The 23,641-nt window shown below is 38.8% G+C and overlaps 1 protein-coding gene across 1 annotated transcript in view; it reads right to left on the bottom strand.

The window, feature by feature from the left end:
- mtcl1 (microtubule crosslinking factor 1) overlaps positions 1 to 23,641 on the bottom strand; it is a 127,697-nt gene that overhangs the window by 78,849 nt on the left and 25,207 nt on the right.

Here is a 23,641-nt window from a genome sequence, read left to right as displayed (position 1 = left end):
CATTAAACAACTCTTCCCTGCAGCTTTGGCCCCTTCCACCCAGCTGTATAAAATCCACATTGAACTCTTCTGAAGTACATACAACACAATGCTAAATATTAAAAGCAGAAATAAGCAACAGTTGGGATCCAATAATCCTAATGGTGCCTAGGAAGATAAAAACAACTGCTGTGCATAGCCATTAGTCAGACCACACCTCATACCTTTGAGATGAGAATTTAGTACAATATGCACAAGTGAGATAATGTTTGTTAGCAGGCAAATTCCCTCTCAAACATGAACAGTTAAGTCTTTATAGCTTGAGTCATGATGACCTAGGTTCCTTCCAAAACATTTCCAATGTGGATATTAAAGCCCAGTGGAAATTGAAAGGAAGGGAGGAGCTGTGATAATTTGCAGACATTACTTTACACTTTCAATTCTGAGGTAGCTTTTTGGCAAACCAGTATTAGTTGCAGCTTGTGTCTGTAAGTTTGGTGGAACAGAGGGTGGAGACAATAAGTCACTGAAGGCAGGGATAAGAGGTCACCAACAATGAAACCAATTAATGTAATTTTCTATTTCTACCCATTCTCCAACCCTGCTTTGAAACTTCTGCATCTCTTTTTCTAGAAATTAAATAGTTGGTATGGCATTAATTTTTAATTTGCTCTGTGCTGTGTTAACAATTATTAAATTCTGTCTATCTGCTACTTCCAGTCAAGAAACAAAAATGATGTTTGTATTTTGAATAATTTTTTACACTATACATTTTTGTTCCACTCAATTTTCAGTTAAAGCATTAAGGGGGAAAAGACATTAGAGGTGGCCTATAGTTTGCTTGGTTCTTGAATGAAAGCATACTAGCATACTTTGGAAAATGGACAATTTCTGTTGAGAGTAAAAGCCAAAGGCAGAAAGGAGGAAGAGAAAGGATAATGGCATTGCAGGGATGTTTGAAACAGTATCATAGTTATAGGAAACCAGCCATGGGGAGGGAGGGGTAGGAGTAGAGTTAAGTCATGGTTAAACTAATGAATAATCAAATCTGCAAAAGAAAAAAATCTGGAAAAGTTGAGAACCAATTGTACTTGTAAACATAGCTTGGAAAGTAGCCATATGAAAATTAGTTTTATCATCTTGCAAAGCTGTCTAGCACAAATTAACACGCTGTCTCAGCTTATGCACTGATTGTTTATTCAATTAGTTTGAAGTGTGTGTTTTGATACTTGATTCAGTGTGAAAGAGGAAGATATAATACAATACTGAAAGATATAGCCAATATGTAAGGAAAGGGATAGCAAAAAGATTACACTTGAAGGAGTTGCTTTTTTTTAAAAAAGGTGATGGTCCTGTGCATGGTTGTGCAACAGTACGTCAGTATCATCATAGGATTATCAAGGTAAAAGACTACAAGGGTGCTTGATCATTGCCACCTAACAAGCATTAGCTATAATGCTATTGCCATTGTTTCTGAGTAATCCTCCACAAGTGTTATCCCTGCTATCCTACTAATGCTGCACAGTAGCTGTTTGACACATTGTGCCTGGTTCCCCAACACTAAATATTGCTGTTATCGTCCATATCATATTTCCAATTTTTATGTATGGCTGTGAAAGCTGGACAAGACAGCTGATAAGAAGAACATCAACTCATTTAAAATGTAATGCCGGATATTGGATACTGTAGACTGCTAAAAAAACAAATAAATGAATCCTAGAGTAAATCAAGCCTTAATTCACCCTAGAAGACAAGATGACTAAACAAACTGTCATACCTTGACTATGTCATGAGAAAATATGACTCCCTAGAAAATACAATAAGGTAGAAGGCAGCCAGGAAAAGAGGAAGACCACAAGCCCTATGAGGACTGGCTTAAAGAGCTGGGTATGTTTAGCCTGTAGAAGAGAAGGCTAAGAGGAGACATGATAGCCATGTACAAATATGTGAGGGGAAATCATAGGGAGGAGGGAGCAAGCTTGTTTTCTGCTGCCCTGCAGACTAGGACGCAGAACAATGGCTTCAAACTACAGGAAAGAAGATTCCACCTGAACATCAGGAAGAACTTCCTCACTGGGAGAGCTGTTCGACAGTGGAACTCTCTGCCCCGGACTGTGGTGGAGGCTCCTTCCTTGGAGGCTTTTAAGCAGAGGCTGGATTCCCATCTGTCGGGGGTGCTTTGAATGCGATTTCCTGCTTCTTGGCAGGGGTTTGGACTAGATGGCCCATGAGGTCTCTTCCAACTCTACTATTCTATGATTCTATGATTCTACACTGCAGAAAACTATCAAAGAAGCCAAAGCTCTGAGTTTGCAATACCAGTGCAGGGCTGTTGCTAATAGGATGAATGGGTTGTTGTAAGTCAAAGTAATCTTGACAGTCAGTAACAATAATAAATTACTATAACAGTTATACTCCAGTTGAAGAAGATTCAAAAGTATTTATTTATTGAACAAAAGCTTCTTCATCTTGGTAGAGATCTAACAGAACTGCCACTTACTGCAAAACTGTGGATTGTCTTTTCTTTACTTTCACCAGAGTTCTATTCAATTTATTTTCGACTGCCAGGAACACATCAATCAAAAGCAAAGAGCCTCCTTCTCCATTTCTTGTAAACAAAGAAGGAAATACCGGTATAGTCATTATTAATTTTGCAATAAAACACACCAAGGATCAGGAAAAGAGAAAGACTGCCTGCCCATCCTGCCAACTTGTCATATGCTCTGGACATAAGCTGCAGGCAAGAGATGAGGAACAGAAGCAAACTACATCAATAAACATATAAATCACATTGCAAAGGACTTCTTATACTTGCTACGTAGCCTGAAGGTTGTAAGACAGTACACTTTTTGAACATGGAGTCACTTCAATAGCTGAAGTAGAAAATATTTCCAAATGACCATGGAAATAAACAGGAATAACAAGTAAATGAAAAACACAAAAATACAAGACTAGGCTCGTATGTAGTTGTGCTGTTTTAATTTCATTTTGTTTTTGGGACAGTTCCCTGCACTATCACTTTCTTTTTCAGAGATACAGTCAGCCCTCCCACATTTGCTACAATTATGGACACAGGACTCCCATGAAAGTGGAAAAATAAAGAAAAACTTTTTTTTAATTCAAGAGAACACTTTTCTAAGAATCTCAAGGTCTCCAACACAATTCAACAGTTAACATCCAGCAGAAGTTGACCATAATGTCCCATGCTTTCTACAAAGACCATGTAAATCAAATCTGTAAAGGTTAAAGCTGCAGATATGGGAGCCAAATGTTAGATATTTGTTTATCTCTGCCTGACTGCATTCATGGTTCTCACTTCCAAAACGAATCCATGTGTTCCCTTGCTTGCTCTTCTACCATCCTGAATTCTGCTTCAATCTGTTTCCCATGCTAAGCCATTTTGTTCATTTTCTCATTCTGGCGCTCATTTTATCAAACTCTGCTGTTCAAGCTTGGAACTCATATAATCTCACACACACCATAACTTTTTACTTCTACCTGATGCACCTCTGTTATGGCTTCTTCTTTTTTCTTCAGTAAGTGTAGAATTTAGCTATGGACCTGTTCACATGGGTCAAAACAGTTCCGTTTTGGCACTTTTGGCTGGGGCTTGCCATGCACCATCAGATGACGTATAGCAGGCCCCACCCACATTCCACCCAAAGTGGAGCGGAAGTGTCAGAAGGTGCTTTCTCTTCCACCATGGGGAGGAAAATGTTTTTCAGATAGCTTCAATGGAGCTACCCACACTTTCCTCTCCTTTCCCCCATATGATGGGAGGAAAGGCAGTGTGGCAATGCGTATTGCCGCAAGTTGCTGCCCTTTCTCTCATCTGATAGAGACAGGGCACCAATGCACCCTGTCCCATCCCCACCATGTGATGGATTAATGGGGGAAGGGGCACAGGGAACCTCGTGCACCCTGCCTTTCACCGGCGACTGCCGGCACAACGGAACGTCCCTGTGGACCGTGTGAAGAGGTCGCTATGTCATAGAATCACAGGTCATCCAGTCCAACTCCCGTCATGCAGAAAAAGTACAAATGTCCATATGCATTTCATGCTTGCCTTGTTGCCATGTTTGGGAATTATGTGGTCCTCTGGATATTTTTAGCCTGAAATTCCTATCTGCCGTAGCCAACAGTGGGAAACACTGGGAGATGCTGTCTCACAACGTCTAGAGACACACAACAGTACTACAAAACCCTGCTTGTCCAAAATCTGTTATGTCTAGTCTAAAATCCATTTGTTATTTCCTATTAAATAAATAACATTTGCATAAGTGCTGACTTACCAAGTTACCATTAATTTTATGGCTCTACACGATTTTTAACTAACAATTGGATTTAGGCCTCTGTTCCCTTCAGATGGTAGAAGAAATATCAGCAAGATCTAAAACGATCCAATCTTACAATCAGCTGATGAGCAGCTGGGTCTCCCACTAAAAAGGTGGAGAATTAATACAAGAAGGCTGATGAAAAGATGAAACAAAAGGTGATGCTAACAAATAAACAATTGGAAACAATTTGAAGATTTTAAGACTACAAATGGAAAGGTGGGATACTAGGGTGTGCGTGGGGGGCGGGTTCTTTATTTCCTTTGCACATCCTTGACAGGAAAATGATCAAATTCATATAGTCCACTACTATAAAGATTATAACTACAAAATCTTGGGATTTCTAAGAGGCTGTATTAAGGTTACTCAGAGCTGGCATGCATGTTTAATATTCATTAAAACAGTTTGGAAATTAAAATGTAGGTAAAAATAGCGATTTGTTATGAATCTCAATTCCACTTTGGTCCTAAATTAAAACAATTAAGTTGCTCATCGCAATATTTAGCCAGATTTGTTACCTCTAGCAAAAGTCCTCACAACCATGATAAAGCACTATGAAATGTTCAATAGCTATAATTTTTGATCTGCCTGGGAACTTTGCCAAATCCTTCAACCGCTACCAAACAAGGGGATATATCCAAAAGCAAAAGCCATTTGTCTCCTATGTTCTATGATGACAGTGCAACAGGTTGCAGTCCTTGTTATGAAAATGTAGAATTATTTCCCCTTCAAAATCCATGTTGTTTTTTTTAAAAACTTCTAGTACCTAGAAGTCATTTATGTATGGTCTCCATGTGTGATGAATCTACTCTGAGAAGCAATAATTTTCTTACAACAGCTCCCTATGCCTAAATCATTCTTACATCATGCTATCATAACCAATTTCATGTTCTAATCTTCTCCATTTAAGATAGCAGGGCACTGTAGGGCACAACATCTTTATAGAAGAAAGGAATGACATCAACATGTTAACAGCCACTTATAGTTCAACCCTTGTCAATAAACAACCCTAATTTTGAAAAGGCTAATGCCACTTTGTAAAAAAGCAAAAACTATACTATTATATCACCTCTCATAATATTGTGTGAAGCTGCATTGCAATAGCCAGCTTCTTAAGTACACTCTTGGAAGGAAAACATAACTGGACTAACAAAACTTCCAATAAAACAATTTAGTATATTACGTTATTATTATTATTATTTGCCATTTTGTTATGTTGCTGGAAACTGGCCTGAGTCACCTTGGGGAAATAGGGAGAGTTTCAAATAAATTATTATTATTATTATTATTATTATTATTATTATTATTATTATTATTATTATTAAAATTGTGATGGGACTGACACTCCTTTTCCTATCGCTTGCTAAATCTCTGGTATGGGACAAGTTTTATATTGTGGATAGTGAAATTGGATGTAGTATCAATTCACATTAATATGCTAACTGAATGTGATTTTGGCTAATCCAAATTCTGGGATTCCTCCAAATTTCACCATATGTTAAAACCCTCTTAAGCATATAGATGTTAGCAGAAATGTTGTATCTGTCATTGTTGTTGTATACCTTCAAGTAGCTTCCAACCTATGATGATCCTAACATCAACCTATCATAGGGATTTGTTGGCAAGATTTTGCTCAGAAGTTATTCACCATTGCCTTCTTCTAAGGCTGACAGAATGTGACACCCAAGGCCACCAATGGGTTTCATGACCAAGTTTCAACTTGGTCCCCAAAGCTGTAGTCCAACACTGGGCTTAACAACTCAATAATTAAGTGATCTTGCATTGGGGGGGGGGGTACCTTTGCAGTAACAGTACATAGGTCAAGATTTAGGGCTTCAATTTTGGACCCTAAATATTGACTTTAAGCATTTCCTTGAATGTTCTCAAATGCAAGCATCCTACCAGAGGTTAGATAGCCATCTGTTGATGGTGCTTTGATTAGGTATTTCTGCCTGGCAGGGGATGAACTGAATGGCTCTTGTGGTCTCCCAACTCTACGTTTCAATGCAACAGAAACATGGAGATTGGGGAAGGAAAGGGAAAAAGAAGTGTTTCCACTTTCAGCTGCTAAGGAAGCTCATTCGGATTTAATTTTCCTTGACAGAGCAACCTATTATCAGGAGTTCAATATTATTTGTGGACATTATTGTTCTTTGCTGTCTCCAAGCAAGGAAAACTTGTACTTGGGGACATGTAGATGAGTAGCACCCAAGAATTACATTTGGTGTGGAAGCCTTTAAAAGGTCATGCACCCTGTTTGAAAACAAAAATGCGGCCAAGCAGAAGATCTGGCACCCGAACACTTTGGAAAGGGGCCACGAACATTGAACAGTGTGCTGACTTTCTAAAAAAAAATCCCTGGACTATCTCAATTTTTTTATGTAAGTACTATCACCAAAGGCAGCAAATTTCCAACTCCTCTAAATGTTCCCAAATACCTTCTCTTTCAAAAATAAAATATCTTATGACTTTTCCAGCCATTGATTTACCTATTTCTCCTCCCCCCCGCCCCCACTGCACTCTGGTGAAAAGTTCCTCATCCCTCTAAGCAGGGGTCCCCAAACTAAGGCCCGTGGGCCAGATGCCACCCTCCAAGGTCATTTACCAGGCCCCCACTATAAACTTTAGACTTAGGGTCACTCTAAGTCTGAAATGATTTGATGTCACACAACAACAATCCTAATTAACCTGACTATCACATCAGCCCAAAACAGGCTCACATTTCCCAATGAAATACTGATAAGTTTGTATTGTTCTTAATTTTAAATATTGTATTATTCTTTCATGGCTTTTGCACAACAACAACAACAACAACAACTTTATTTTTATACTTTGCCACCATCTCCCCGAAGGGACTCAGGGAGGCTTACATGCGGAACCAAGCCCAGAGCAAACAACAGAGTTTATCAAGTAAAACACAGCTAAAAACATAATAACACATTACACTCTAATTAAACAATTAAAAACAGCTGGGTATAAAAAAATCATTAAAATATATCACAAGCAAACTTCGACAACCAGTGACCATGAATATGGTCACAAATAAGGTATGTGCAGTGTCCATAAAAATTCATTCTTTTTTTTTCAAACTATAATTCGGGTCCCCAGCAGCCCTCGCCTGAAAAAGTTTGGGGAACCCTGTTTTAAAGCTTTTAAGGGCATATGGCGATGAAGAAAATAGTAAGAATCACATGCTCCCTAGCTATGGGCAGGAAATTGCTTCTTCATTTGGGACTCCCATATCCAAGCCAGATTAAATTTCAGTTGCAGAACATAGATCAGTAACTTAAAAACCAAATTCACAGATTAAAAAAAAAACCTTTGCATTTGGTGTCAACTATCTGAACTGGAAAAAAATGGCACTGTCTGCTCCAATAGAGTAAAACCTGATACTAGTACTGTAGCATTAAGATATTTTTTGCCATCCTATATGATAGCTAGCAGGTACAAATACAAAAAAGCAAGTCTAAAATTTTTTTTTAAGGTGTTGGCATAGATATCTGTTTCCAACGTTGCCTATGAAGCAAGGCTCTATTAAACACTTTTATGTTTATAAAAAACGTAAGACATTCTGCCTCCATATGCTTCTTTCAGTGATGGAAAACTGCATAATAGCAGTAACACATCTGTGCTGTGCCTCAACTTTTCTTTCAAGCAATGAGAAGAAGGGGAACCACATTCATCTGTTGGATTTTAAAAAGGTGTAAGGAAGTATTAGAATTAGGTTCACAAACTTTAAAATTAATTGGAGAAGTAACAGGTCGCACAACATTTAATCCCTTAGCCTATCAAATGCTTTTCCCCCATGAAAAATATTTTCCAGATGCTTCAGGTCTATCTTAATATAAAAATTATTTTTAAAAAAGCAATCACTTTCCTTTGTACTCAATAGTCATTCACTGTGGGGCGAGGAAAATTAATTTAGCAAAAATAATCAGCTAAAACCACATCAAAGCTGTATCCAAGGTAGATACCTGAGATGATTGACACTGTTGAATTAAAACAATGTAACACCTCTTTAATTGTCATGGTCTTATGCCGTGGGATTTGGAGTTTGATGAAGAACCAGAACTCTTTATCAGGGAAGGATAAAACCTTATAAAACTACAATTCTCAGGAATCCTTAGCCATGGCAGTTAAAATGGTACCAAACTGCATTAATTCTACAGTGTAGATGCACTTGTGTTTACTACCATCACCATTACCACCACCAGTCTTCTTGAAGGATTATTTTGTTTTCTCTAGTCTAAATGTATTTGCAATGGATATCAAAAAGTCTGCATTCAAAAATCTCGTTTACTGACTGCTGTGAAAAGAGAATGGGGTACATCCAGAATAGTTATCTTTTTCCTCCCAGGTTGTTTCTGGAAATGTAGGCATATAAAGTGTGCTACCACAAAATGCTAATGATAAATACAATATATTGTAAATGGCATTATAATGTTCATTTCCTTGTGTTGCTATGCATATCCTTGTTGCCTAGAGCAACATCCCATGACATTTAGAAAGAGTTGCAGAAAATTGTCCCAGCTGGAAATTTGAGAGCACTAAAGCAAAAGAATGTTATATTCAAGCATGATGCAAGGGGTATCATAAACACTAGGATCCAGTATTTCAGAGTTGTATACAAGAATTCCCTAAACATCCCTCTATTTTGTCTGAGCTATGCTTCTGCTGTTCTTATAAATACATTGTTACAATGTGAGGTTTGAATTAGAAATGCATGGATAATCCTTTTATTAAAAAATCTTTAGAACAGTCATTCAGTTTTAAAATCTTTGACACAGAAAGATGATTTCCAGTGTTTTTCCTCTGTATACAAGGAGAACAGCAGAAAAGTCTACCCAATTAGAGGCCTCCCATGTTCTAATTACAGTGATACCTTCACTTAAGAGTTTAATTCATTTTGTGACTGAGCTCTGATCTCAAAGTGAATTTGCCCATTGAAATGATATTAAACACCCAAAACTTTTTTGTTACGTGTTTTTAAATAAGAAAATATATTTTATAAATAACAGGTAATGTATAAATGTACATTCATGTGGAGCAATAAAAAAAGGAAGATCAACTTTAAAATGGTAAAAGCACAAATTTGTGGCAAGGAAGCACAAAGCAGAGGCATAAGTATCATTTTCTTTGTATTGTACTCATTCCAGCCTCCCTCCCTCTCTCTTGCTCTCTCTCCCTTCATGAAGCCAACCATACCAAAGTTCCTCAAAGTGGACAAGAGTAAAGTGGATAGTGATCTCCCAAGGCACGGAAGCACAGAGGCTACTCCCTTGAAGTCCCAAAGTCCTGCTAGCACTTCCTCTGGTGCTAGCACTCCCTTTGGTGCTAGCTCTTCCTTTGGTGCTAGCTCTTAACTCAAAATGCTGCTCTTATGTCAAAGTAAAACGGGTCAAGCAACAACTCAAAACGCTCTTAAATTGGGATGGTCTTAAGTACTGTATTCTTAAAACATCACTGCCTTACCTCCAGTTCTGTTTTTTGTCTAGGTAAGAAGATGAAGTTGTGCCATCTGCCTTCTACCTTGATCCAAAGGAAAGTCCAAAGATTGCCAAGCAGTGGAAACACAAAGTTAAGAGAACTAATCTTTGTTTGTGACAGAACAGTCCAAGAGTTTTAGTATTTTATTACGACAATCAAATTACTGCAGAAAAGTACCTAAGGATGGCATGGCTGTAATATATGTACATAGTAAGAAAACAAAATTGAACCATCACCCAAAATTATGGGAAATGAGGGAAATAAATCTTAAAATACATGGTTTAGGTCCCAGAAAATCCAAAATACTATAGCTCTTAACATAACTCTGCCTGAATTTGAAGATCCTCCGGAGAGTGCCTTTTGTTGGCCCCATGTCCATCACAGGCATGTTTGGAGGGATATGTGAGAGAAAGCTCTTGCTGGATGTTCCCAGGCTGTGAAACTCTCCGCCATAAGAATTTAGGTTGGCTCCCTCTCTTCTGGCAAGTGGATATCTTTCTGTTTAGTTAATGTGCAGAAAGACTTTTAATTTAATTGTGTTCTGCTTTCTTCGTCGTCGTCGTCGTCATCATCCCCATTATATTTCAAAAACATTTTAATATTTATTTTAAATTAAATTGCTTTAAATGTAATTGTTTCATTGTTTTTGCATTAACTGTTGTTTGAATTGTATTTGTTTTGCATGCTTTCAACTATACTTTACATTGACTCATGTTATCAGCCACCTTGAGTCCCATGTTGGGAGAACGGCAATATGTTAATTATTTAACTCATTGTTTAAAACATGCCTGGGCAGAGTATCTGCCCCAGAATAACTATAACATGTATCTTCAAGTCATAGAACTGTTCAACCTCTCCAAATAAGCCAGTTTGCACACAGGGACATCATTGACTCAAAAATCTATGCTTTAAATGTATCTTTCGAAGTGAATGATATTACAGGAAAAAATAAGTAAAATGCATTAGGGGGGCTGGAAGGGGAGTGGAAACCATGTTTAAATTATATTATTCCATAGATGAAAACTATTTGAACAGGAAGTAGTGAGCTCAAAAAATGACTACCATGTTCCCTTAACTGAAAAAGCAGTACCACCCAAATAAACTAGGCAGCATAAAATTGTCTGGCACAGAGTTGGAGAACTATAAAATATCCCTGGAATAAAAGAACAGAGCTGGGATGCCATCTAAACCTAACTTTTGAAATACCACATTGGAAATTGAATTTTACAATATATATTACTCCAGCGGTGAATAGTGGCTTGTGTAAAAGGAGTAATTTGGAGGATGAAAGGAAAGAGGTAATAGAAGGTCTGAACTAAGTTGACATTACCATCATTATTATAATGGCATTTTTATTTTCTTGAATAAGAATTAATATCAAAGGATATAACTTTCTGCACATTTCTTTTAAAAATTAATTTCTAAGTGAAGTACCCTCCTTTTTCCCTCAGTTACTCAAGTAACGAAACTTATTTGTGTCTATGCTTTGGCCATATTTACACATCAAAGCTGAGCTGACATGTGAAACTTTCCTTTGCAAACAGTGAACAACCTGAAACCTTTGGTAAGATTTTTCCTATCTATTTAAACTGCCCCTTTCCACTTTGGCTGACTGCTCCTCCCCCCCCCCCCCCCTCTTATATCTCGCAGACTGCAGAGATGGGGATCATAGAATCATAGAATTGGAAGAGACCTCATGGGCCATACAGTCCAACCACACGCCAAGAAGCAGGAAATTCACATTCAAAGCATCCTTGACAGATAGCCATCCAGCCTCTGCTTAAAAGCCTCCAAAGAAGGACCCTCCACCGCAATGTTATTGAAGAAATTATTATAAATGTTACTAAATGCTTATCAACTTGTAAAGTTTGCTGCTCATAAGCTTAGGAAAAATATAAAAGTCATATGGTATTGAAAATAAGGTTCCTGTTTCCATTTATAATGAAAGCTCACAAAAGCATCAAGTAAGTGATGGTACCATGTGGCACACAGCTGGCATCCAGCTTCATTTAACCGACTGGTAAAAGAGGTTGTTTCAAAGCACAAGCCCTCTTCTGTTTGTAGTAATGCTGTGATTTCAAACAGTAGTTTGAAAGAAAAATCTTACACAGGAAGAGTCATTGTGTCAGGGCTGCATCCAGAAGTAGGGCATGGTTTCTGATGTACCTTCTGCTTCCTAAAAAACATGAGCACTGCCTTCTTTCAGGTGACACAACATTAGGGGGAAATTATTACAGTGTTACGTGGGAAAGAATTGATATCACTGTACCTGCCTTGGTTCAATGCTATAGGATCCTGGGAGTTGTAGTTCAGTGAGGCTCTGCTATGTTTTGTTAGAGACGGCTAAAGATCTTTAAAAACTATGTCTCCCATGATTCTACAGCATTGAGCCATGGCAGCTAGAGTTGCCAACTTGCATTAATTCTAGTGTGTAGATGTGCCGTCGCGCCTGGGGCTGTAAACTCTTAGTGAAAGAGGCATGGACGTGACATCTTTCCCCAGGGGATTGCTTCTTGCCCTCCTTTAGGGAAACTGGAACTCCCAAGGACCAAAACACTGTAGTTAACTCAAAAACTGGGTTTATTCTTCACAAAGGGAGTAAAAGAAAATATACATTACAGTCTTTGGTTGTTTAAGTCCATGAAGCTTGTCCAGATCCCTCTTTCTCTGGCTGTGAATGCCGGAGCAAACTCAGCCTCAGTCCAATGACCTATATCTGAAGACAAGAGTCTTCCTCTGTTGCCAAAGGACTGATGTGAAGGCGCTTGAGACTCCTCAACGTTGTTCAGGTTGGCCCTGAACATGAAGTGTGAGTCCCAAGGGTAAGAACCTCAGAATTGGTGCTGAGAGGTAACTTTTGAAGGGCTTTCAGAGCCAAGCCTCTCTTTCACGTCCATCCGATAGAGTGGAATGAAAAGGAGGAAACACAGTCCTACTCCAGGAAGAGGTGGAGCCAAACAGTTTTGCTGAGTGAGCAATGTAACAGGTACAAACAACACTGATTGACAGATATAAATAACCAATCCAACTACATTTACAGGGTAAGGGCAAAATCAGGCATGATACAGCAATTCAAATCTTGAAACTTATAGTTTGACATATAAATGGCGCCACTCGCGCCGTCACAGTAGATGTGTCCAGAGATCAAACTTTTCTTCTTATACTTCTAGATCCATAATACCTTGAGCATGCATAAATGCAACCACCACTTCTTTTAAGTATAGAAAGAGTAGCGGTTTTTAAATTGTCCTCCTGCTGACCATTAGGTTTGCTTATGCCATCCTCCAAAAAACTAAAAGGGGAGCCATCAGCTGCTAAATGCAGCTGTTGCACACAAAATAAATCCCCCTTTCTCCCAGGTTACACAATTTCATTCATTTCTTGCTAAATTGTTTTATAACATTCATGTCAAACCACTCTGCAGCTGCTGCCCCATTCCTAATCCTCCCTGCACTTTGTCCCTTTTAACACGGCTACCCTTTACAAAAGCAGCTTGAACTCTGCCATTGCAGTGTTTATTTTTTCCCCTCTTTGCTAGCTCAAAGTTTTTAGGCCAGACAAAGACTACACCAACACGCACACTAGGCAGCTGCAAAAAAAAAGAACGAAAGAAAGAAAGAAAAGAAAAGAAAGAAAAGAAAAAAGAAAGAAAAATGTAGCTGCTTTACTGAGGAAACAGAAGCGATCTCCATACATTTGCAGTGCCTTTGTGGAATGCTGAGTGGGAGCCGCTCACTTGCACTTCTCATTGGCTAACACAGCTCAAAGGCTGGATTATTGTCAACAATATCTTGCCTCCAGCATCTGCACAATCCTAACTGTACATGACAGGAAAGGACCAGCTGAGCCAACACTGTAACAGCAGAAGCTGGGTCCAAATCCTCCCCAGCCTAAGGAATTACTTAAGACTACCCTCATACCGGCCTAACTTTATGATGGCATTAATGGCTGGCTGGGAGAACAATGGCTTTTGGTATAATTCAGCTGTTCCCTTGTCCAACTCCATCTCTACTTCTGCAGAGATTTGCCCTTATCTATCAATTTCAGCCAGCAGAGCACTTCTCTTAGTGGCGGATACCTGAGAACAGCCAAAGAATGGCATTTATGTTGGCAGAAGAGGCTGGGGCATAATCCAAACCTGCTCCATCTACAGCATTTGTGAGTTAGGCTTTTACTGCCCATTCGCAGCTGCTAGATCCAAATCCAAGATCACAGACATAGAAGAATTTCTACAGTGGAGTTGCCCACATGCAATTCATATTTAGAGCACAGAAAATCCCCCCTCAAAGGATTTCATTGAAACCCCATATGATGAGTTTATTCATTAACTCGGCCTTCCCATTTTGGATGCCTTTCTTTGAAACCTCACATTAATAATACTGTGTGTTCCCTGCTTGTTTTACCAATTCAAAGGCAGTGCCTGTGGTCTAGAATGATGCTGTAACAAAGAGTAGTTTTCTTCTTGTGCCACTGATAATAATAACCCTATTTTTTGCATGTTTCACAAGGAAGCATATGGAGAATGAAGGAATAGATGGGAGCTCCAACACTAATACCCTATGTACTCTAAAATAAAATCCATGCTTTTGGATAATGATGCTTATTTCTTATAAAACAACTGTAAATAAATCAGCTCTGATTTCCCTCTGGTCAAGAGATCTCAGCCTGAGGTCTGTTCCACACAGCCATATAACCCAAAATATCAAGGCAGATAATCCACAATATCTGCTTTGACCTGGATTATCTGAGGGCCCTTCCACTTTGCCATATAATCCAGTTCAATGTGGATTTTATACAATTGCGTAGAAGGGCCCTGAGTCCACACTGCCATATAATCCAGTTCAATGTGGATTTTATGCAGCGGTGTGGAAGGGCACAGCCTACTAGATAGCTCATGAAAATATTGCATTTATATCTTGTAAAATATATGATTAATTGCTTATTTCACATAGATTCAGAGGTTTCTCATTACATTCATGTGACATACTAATATGTTACAATACGAAGTTGGAAAAACACTTCCCTTGATCCTGCTAAATGCAATCCTGCTACAAAATTTTAAAGGTTATTATAGTCAGTGGCCAAATTATCCTAGGTTTCAGAAGATTCAAATCACACATTCAACCCCAAAAGATGGGTGCCATTTCCCCAAACGTATCAGAAAAAAATTAAGATGCTTCACTTCAGTTGCTAAAACATGACAGCTCAAAAAGAAAGGTGCTCTTGTTATGCCTTTATGCTTTTTTTGCAATGACAGTTGTCACAAATATATGTAGGTACTCTTGTGAAAAAAGGCCCTCTAATCCCATAAGTCTGAAGTTGTATCTGATGACAGTGACTGCCAACAGGATGTTTAGATTTGAAACTGAGAAATAAAGATGGATTTTCTTATAAACATTTGTACCAAACTCAGTAATTGCCTTCCCCAGATAATGCATCGTTGACCTCTGTTAGACCATCAGAAATGTTAATTTTGTTTTCTTTAGCTTTTTGTAAACACATTTTCTTTAAAGCTGCCAAATAAGATGGGGGATATGAGCATTTTTTGCATGAAAAAACATTCAGTTTATTCTTAAAGAAATTAGTTTGAAATGTCAACACATTCCCTCTCAAAAGTATTTCAACTGAAATGAAAATGAAGAAGTGACATGGATGGAAATGTGATCAGAACAATCTATGCCTATTTTCAGAATCAAAGCACAGACCCTTCCTATTATTTGTAATGTAATCTGTACATAATGTAATCTGTAGAGTCCTGTAATAACTGCCTTCTAGAGAAATTATCACATGTGTTCTGATATACCCCAGTAAGTCAAAAATTTGAAATTACAATTGAATAACATGGGAAGAAATTAATTTTTTCTCAACAGTTATACCCATTTTTTTTTTTAAAAAAACTTGTAACGACAATAAAGTGCAGTGGAGTCTGCCAAGACTGTATACAATATATGGAGCCAATGCTAGAGGAGCTGATTATTTTTCCACCAAGGAGCAATTGAAAGGCATCTTTCTCTAATCTCTCGAAGGCTACAAAATATTAACTTTCATCCTTGTCTAACATGATGATTTCACAGCTTTGCATTTCCACAATAATCCTGCAGGGAATAGCATCTTTCAATTACAGTGAGTTCCCTCCAGAAGCAGTTTATCTGATTTGCAGATTATCTATGCCCTAAAGTTGGGAACTGGCTGTAAAACAACAGTGAGGAGCCCAGATGTTTGAAAGGCTATAGGAAATAGTTTAGCTTATGCTGAGCCATGGGCCATGGCTCAGGACTATCTTCACATACTACTTAAAATCATGGCTGAAGGTGGAACTGGATCAACGTAGCTGGTTCCACATGCAGTCACAGATCAACTGGTTTTCTTCCAAAGTGTTATACAGATAGACCTCAGGGCCCATCTAGACAAACCGCAAAATGCGGGGCCTGTCGGGCTTTTACCAGTGGTGTCCAAACAACACCTCTGGAAAAAGCAAATTAATTTGGGACAAAGCAGGTAAACCCTGCTTTGTCCCAAATTAATTAAATACCCCATTAAACCCAGGCCTTCCTGAAAGGTATGGATCTAATGGGGTACTGAGCCTGTGGGGATTAACTTCCGGGTAGTCCTGGGATTATCCAGAGGTCAGTCCGCACAGCCCTCTTGGGTTTTCGGGCTCTATGAGCCCAGAGAATCGAGAGGGCACCCATCCCCTCCCTCAAAAAACACCCCTCCAAAAAACTTACCAGGTTGACATTATACTGCTCCGGCCGGCCTACTGAGGCATAGAAATGACACACCAGAAGACGGGGGAGGGAGCAATTTTGCTTTACATTTAAGGCTTTTTTGGAGGGATGTCTGGGTGCCCCTCTGATAGTTACCAGAAAGGCATCTAACCCCCCCCCCCCGAAAGCCCGGGTCGTGGAGGTGGTGTGGGGACAGAAATGAGCACCAAAGAAGGGTTTTTAAAACCTGCTTTGGTTCGCATTTCTGCCAAGTGTGGAAGTGCCCTCAATTAACAAAGTAGATGTGTTCCTAGGCATTACTTATTTGACAAAAGTATTGGTACTGGAGGTAGAAATAATATGGAAAGTATAGGTTCTTACACCACAAAAATTTTGCACTTGGTCTCCCCCTTCCCCTAGTGCATCATTTCTACACATTAAGACAGTTCCGCCACCAGGGTAATAGTGGACAGGTAAGTTATTTTTAATTTTTAAAGGTTTTTAAGGGCCTTGGGGGAGGGGGTTACAGTCCTCTGGGTTTTCTGGGCTGATTCAGCCCAGAAAACGTGAAAGGGCTGCACAGACTGCCCCCTCAGAAGTCCCAGGACTTCCGAGGGGGCAGTCCACACAGGGCCCATACTGGATTAGACCAGGGCTTTCAGGAAGACCTGAGCCTAATCCAGTACCTAACTAATTTGGGACAAAATGGGGTTTTCTTACTTTGTTCTGAATTAATTCAGTTTTACTAGAGGCGTCGTTTGGACACCTCCAGTAAAAGTACTCAGGCTTGCACATTTTAGGCCCTGTGTAGATGGGTCCTCAGTCAGGTAAGAGTTGTGTAAGTAAACAAAAGTATTTGGAACCTTATAGAGACTATCTGAAAACTTCTTCTAGAATGTGTACTGGGATTATTTTTTTTCTTTCAGCATCCTCTTATGATGTCCATTTTGGTCTATAAATCTGTGCTCTCTTAACATGTCAAGGAATAGCTAACGGGCTGGTTTATGTCTTTCCCCCTTTACTTTCTGATTTGCTATTCATGCATGCTCAGTAACAAATGCTGAAGTTAGCTGCTGTTCACTAGTAAACAGCTGAAGTTAGCTGCTGTAGGCAAGCAGGTAGGCAAGGCTACAATAGGATTGGGAAGATTATTTCAATATTTCCCAGTCCGAGCCTTATTGGAGTTTCCTGCACACATGCTGCTGCAACCCATCATGAAACTCTGGGTTCTTCCATACAGCCATATGACCTAGAATATCAAGGCAGATAATCCACAATATCTCTTTGAACTGGATTATCTGAGTCCACACTGCCATACAATCCAGTTCAATGTGGATTTCATACAGCTATGTGGAAGGGGCCTGTGTTTCTCCAACCCTCCTTCACTATAATTTCAATAGTGACACTGTAAACACTTCTGGTCAGGCAGAAGACATAAGGAAAGAAGAGGAGGGTGAAAAAACTTCGTAAAAGTAGCTTTTTTGCCAGAAGTTTGTTAACTGAAGTCTGCTGTATTAATGTCCCACGTACCAGAGACTGAAATTATCATCCTGTTCAGAGATTTCTGGAAGTTGTAATCCTAAGGGCCTTTCCACACAGCCTATAACCCAGAATATCAAGGCAGATAATTCACAGTATCTTCTTTGAATTGTGTTATCTGAGTCCCTGCTCATATATAATGCAGTTCAATGTGGACTTTACACAGCTGTATGGAAGCGACCAAAAAGGTAGTTTTTCTCAAGTTCTGATTCTATTGGAATATTCAATGTAGAACATTCAGTAATTCACAATCTCTATCATATTAATTTCCACAAAAATGATGGGAGATATGGCCAAGCATCATGTTAGAGATGCAGAAATGAAACAACACAAGGAACAGAATGCTACAGGCATGTTTCGCTCCAGGATGTAATAATGTCGGTGGAAATTGATTGTATAAACAGATTCTATAAGGACACATTCCTCGCTTGCTTTAGGCAAACATCGCAATGAATACCAAGTGCTATAGGCTATATTTCAGAGAAAGAAACTGGCCAAAATGCCTCTGAGTATTCTTTGACTTAGAAAACCCTAGGAAATTCATAGGGTTGGAATATGTTAACAGTGACTTTAAGACATACACATTCACATATATACACACAGTAGTTTAAAAATACATTGCTTTTACTCTGCACTGAAATCTCTTCACATCACTTTACAGCATCTTGCTTTGTAAAACCTTATAAAGGCAGAACACTCTTGAAAGGTTTTCTAAATCCAAATTCACAACTGTCGAAATTTCAGACTTTCAGATTATAGCCAGATCACTGACATTCAAATAACACTATTACACTTCATTGGCTCTCAGTTCATTTCCAAACATAATTGGAAATGCAAAAAATAAAAACTTTAAAGCTTTAGCAGCCTGGATCACTGTGCTTTAATAATTAGATAATCATCACCAAAACATCAACAACAAAACCTTCTCCACTTTGGAGATTATTTAGGTGATAGCAGTTTTCTTAACTCACTCTTGCAATCCCTTTTACAACAAATCTACCTCACACCTATTTCAACATTTCATAGATACCAGATTTTTAAGTTCACACGAATTTTCCTTGATAATTTGATATTACTGTTGGAATGGTTACTATAGTTTACTCTGGTTTTTATCCTACCAGAACTTATATAAATTGCTTTTGTTGTTTTTTGGATCTAGATCTAGTGTTTCTACCACTATCTCCACATTTGCTTCCTGGTCATTTTGCTTTTGTGTGGACATATTTACATTGTTTCTGCCGCTGTAGATAGAAAGATGGTATAAAATGATTTAAATAATAAATATAAAACCCCAAAAACTACTTTATGTGCAATGTTATCTACTTTTTCCTTTTGTAAATAAAAAAAAGCTACCTTTGCAGAAATGAGTATGTCTGCAGGGTTAATGACAGGCTTCTCATAGTTTCTGGGCATACACCCTCTTTCTATTTTTTTTTTTTTTTGCTTCCTTGAGTTGTAAGCTCTTATTCTTGGCTTGATTTAATTTTTTCCCCTATGCTGCCATCTTTTAATTTTAGTCATGTAGCTAGAGGCAACAGATTCCGGTCCAAATACAATTGCCAGTTCCAGTTAGAGAACTAGAGTGGACCTAACAAAACAATGGGATTTATATAAATGCCTGCTTTATTATCCGACAGTGGATTCTAAGGTTTACTTTAGCTGGGCTTATTAAATGAATTTAGGCACTTGGCTACTCTCTCTGTCTCTCTCTTCAAAGCACTATTGGTGCTGCTGCTGCTCAGTCGCTATTACATTTTAATAAATAATTAAACCACTGAGCTGCAGTTAGAATCCGGGGAACGGGATGAGCTCTTGCTGTTAGCCCCAGCTTCTGCCAACCTAGCAGTTCGAAAACATGCAGATGTGAGTAGATCAATAGGTACCACTCTGGCGGGAAGGTAACGGCGCTCCATGGAGTCATGCTGGCCATATGACCTTGGAGGTATCTACGGGCAATGCCGGCTCTTTGGCTTATAAATGGAGATGGGCACCAACCCCCAGAGTTGGACATGACTAGACTTAATGTCAGGGGAAAACCTTTACATCTCTTTACTTAAGACAGTATTTAGCAAAGCTTCAGATATTGCTTTTATTACTTGCTATCCTTTGTTGGAAGCTTTGTAAATCAGGTATTAAACTATAAATGACAACAATAAACTATGATGTTTGATCTCTCATATTTCCTTATTGTTATTTTATAAGTTCCTGTCTTCATGAAGTTGTGCTATCATTGAACTTTGCCCTTTTAAATTTCTTATTGAGAAGACGCAATTATTCTGTTATTGGTCTCTAGAGATTCTGCCAGCAGTGTCTCCAAGTACAGAGAAACGTTTGAGTGGGAATTACACTCCAAAACGGCAACAGAATCAAGCTCTGTAACATTTTGATATAACAATAAACTGAAGCACCTCAATTACAGAAGGCCTTCCCCTTGCATCCTGATCACTGCTCTGTGGTAAGTTTTACATTTTAAATTTTTTATTCATAATCATTTTAATGTTTATCCACTGTTACATTTTTTGCTCTCTGCTGCTTTTATTCTGAGTTAGATCCAGAAATAGATGAGAAAATCAACTGAGCAATTATGTCATAAGTCCCAATGGTTTCCATGCCTATGCTGCAAATGTGATTAAGGCCCTATTCACACAGCTGTATAAAATCCACATTGAACTGGATTATATGGCAGTGTGGATTCAGATAATCCAGTTCAAAGCAGATATTGTGGTTTATCTGCCTCGATATTCTGAGGGCCTTTCCACACAGCCATATAATCTAGAATATCAAGGCAGAAAATCCCACAATATCTGCTTTGAACTGGGTTATCTGAGGGGGGATCAAGACAGCCTCTTAAAAGCGGGAGTTCCCACATTTTCACATGAGGCGTCCAAATGACTCCCCACATAAAAGCGAATGCATTCGGCACAAAGTAGGAAGACCCTGCTTTGTGCCGAATTATTTTGATACTGGAAAGATCCAGGTTTACTTGAAAGATCCTGATTGAATCCAGTATGGCCACTGTCTGGACTGCCCCCTCAGAAGTTTTGGGCCATCCACACAGACCTCTCGTAATTTCCAGGCTGATCTCTAACCTCCTCCCTAAAACCCCTTAAAAATGGGGTGGAAGTAAAATAACTTACATGGCCACCATTAAACTGCTGCCAGAGCTCTCCAGGTGCATAGAAATCACATGCAATTTTCCTCTAACCCCCCCCCCCTTCTCGTGGCACATCATTTCTACATGCCAAGAGAGCTCCGGCAGCAGTTTAATGGTGGCCAGGTAAGTTGTTTTACTTTTCCTCCTGTTTTTAAAGGATTTTGGGGAGAGGGTGTGAGTGTCTCCCTGTCCTCCTGGAAGATTCTGGGAGGGTATGTGTACCCCCTCCCCCCGAAAAGCAAATGCTTTCTGGAGTGTATGCAGACTTCAACCCAGGTTAAAGGGCTATGCAGAACCATCCAGAGTCCACACTGCCATATATTCCAGTTCAAAGCAGATAATGTGGGATTTTATTCAGCGGTGTGGAAGGATCCTAAGTCATTGATTTTTAATGTTTGATTTTTATGAACTTCATCATTACCGACTGTTTTTATGCTGCTTATAAATACTGTGGGTTTGTGCATACAGTTATGGTCATATACACTTGCCTACCACTTATAAACATGGCCACTGACTTACCGTAATCGCATGAATTTTAAAAGATATTTCTAAGAAATAATCAGATAGTTTGCCATTGCCTTCCTCTGAAATATACTACCTCAGCGATAGGAAAATATTTCAGATGGACAGAAACTAAAACAAAAACTCAGACATCCAAACTGTAAAACACTCTGTGAATTTTTTGGAAAGACAAATCCCTAATCCCAAGAAAGAGACGCTGCTACATTATACCTGCGTGTACACTGATGTGAGATTATGACTGCTGGTTAGTTTAGTTCAAGGCACGCAATCATCATCTTCCTTCCCATCATTTTTAATTTACTTATATAAAGTATTACAAATATCACATAAAAGTGCACTGTTTGCATGGCCAAATATATAACATAAGCATCTTATTCTCCATGTACAAAATATTAGTTGTACATAAAAAACAGCACTTCTTACGCTTGACAGCATCCCTGCAGAGTTCAGTGAGGAATTAAAAGAGGCTTAGCCTCATGTGGCTCAATTAACATCTCTATTTTAAACTGTCCAGATTTATTCAGTCCTGCTGTAGCAGGCGAACAAAGTGCAGCTTTCCAGATGTTGTTGGACTGTAACTCCCAGCATTCCTAGACAAAATTGCCAAGGGTAAGGAATGCTAGAAACCCCGTAGACCACCCACACTGCATAGTTATAGCAGTTCTACATCACTTTAACTCCATCCTACAGAATATCAGGACTTGTAGTTTGTGGTGGAACCAAAGCTTCTCTGATAGAGAAAGGCATATATCTCACAAAACCAGAAATCCCGGACACAAGCTACCTCTGTTTTGGATTGGTATTCCCAAACAATTTACAAAGGGAAATAAGTAATATAGCAAAGGAAAAGTACAATGTATTAAGGGAAGCAAGAAGGAAAATGTTACAAAAATAGTACAGAACTCCTGCACAACTTTCACGTTTTTTTTTACCAGGGATGAAAGATAGGTGTTGGCACGGTTGTGAACAAAGAGGGGTGTTTAATCATATGATATGGGAGTGCGATCGGGTGCAAGAATACTGGAGAATGATTGAAGGAGAAATCAATAGAATGCTAAATCTACAAATAGTAATAGTTATTAGAAATGTACTACATGCAAGGATAACGGAAGTGAAGAATATACAAAAAGAAAAAATGATTGACAAATTAATAGCATGTGCACAAATTGTTTTAGTGAGGGGTTGGAAAGATAAAACAAAATGGACTCTGACGAATTGGTATAAGTATATAGTTGATATGTTAAATGTAGAAATCACAAATTGCAAATGGAATAATATAGATAAAATTGAAAATATTGCAATAATCAAAGGGATATGGGAACCAGTTAAGAACTATTTAGAGAACGTACTAAGATGTGGAGTGGAAAAATTAAAATTGAGATTGATATTTCAAATGTAACTTCTGTAGTTTGTTGTATAAAGTGTATGTACAAGGAGGGGAGGGTGGGAGTGGGATAAAACGACAAAACAACAATAAAAACAATTTTTTTTTAAAAAAAAAAGGTATTTCCAAACAATTTTCTGGTGGTCATTCTCCATCCTCACACATAATTCACAAACCATCCTTTGCCAGTGCAATGCTGAATGTTCTGCTATGGCAGGCCTGCACAACATGCAGCATCGGGGATGAATGTGGGCCCCGCAAGAATTGGTGCACCCCGTGGGCATTCTGAGTCTAAGCCTTAGGAGGGAGGTCACATGCAGAGCTACAACAAAGTAGTAATCGGAAACCGCCATTCTCTCCTCCAAGTGTTTTACCTCTACATGTTTCCTTTCTTTATACACCAAAATTTCCAAACTAACCTGTGACAAAGAGGGCACCACCAATAGTGCTGGTCTCAATAGGAAACGTGGCCTGGGAGGGTTCTTGGACTCATGTAGTGGGGAGCAGGGGTGAAATTTTAAGGGATATCAGTTCT

This window comes from Anolis carolinensis, chromosome 4, assembly GCF_035594765.1.
Source record: "Anolis carolinensis isolate JA03-04 chromosome 4, rAnoCar3.1.pri, whole genome shotgun sequence".
NCBI lineage: Eukaryota > Metazoa > Chordata > Lepidosauria > Squamata > Dactyloidae > Anolis > Anolis carolinensis.
This window is presented reverse-complemented; position numbering and strand designations above follow the sequence as displayed.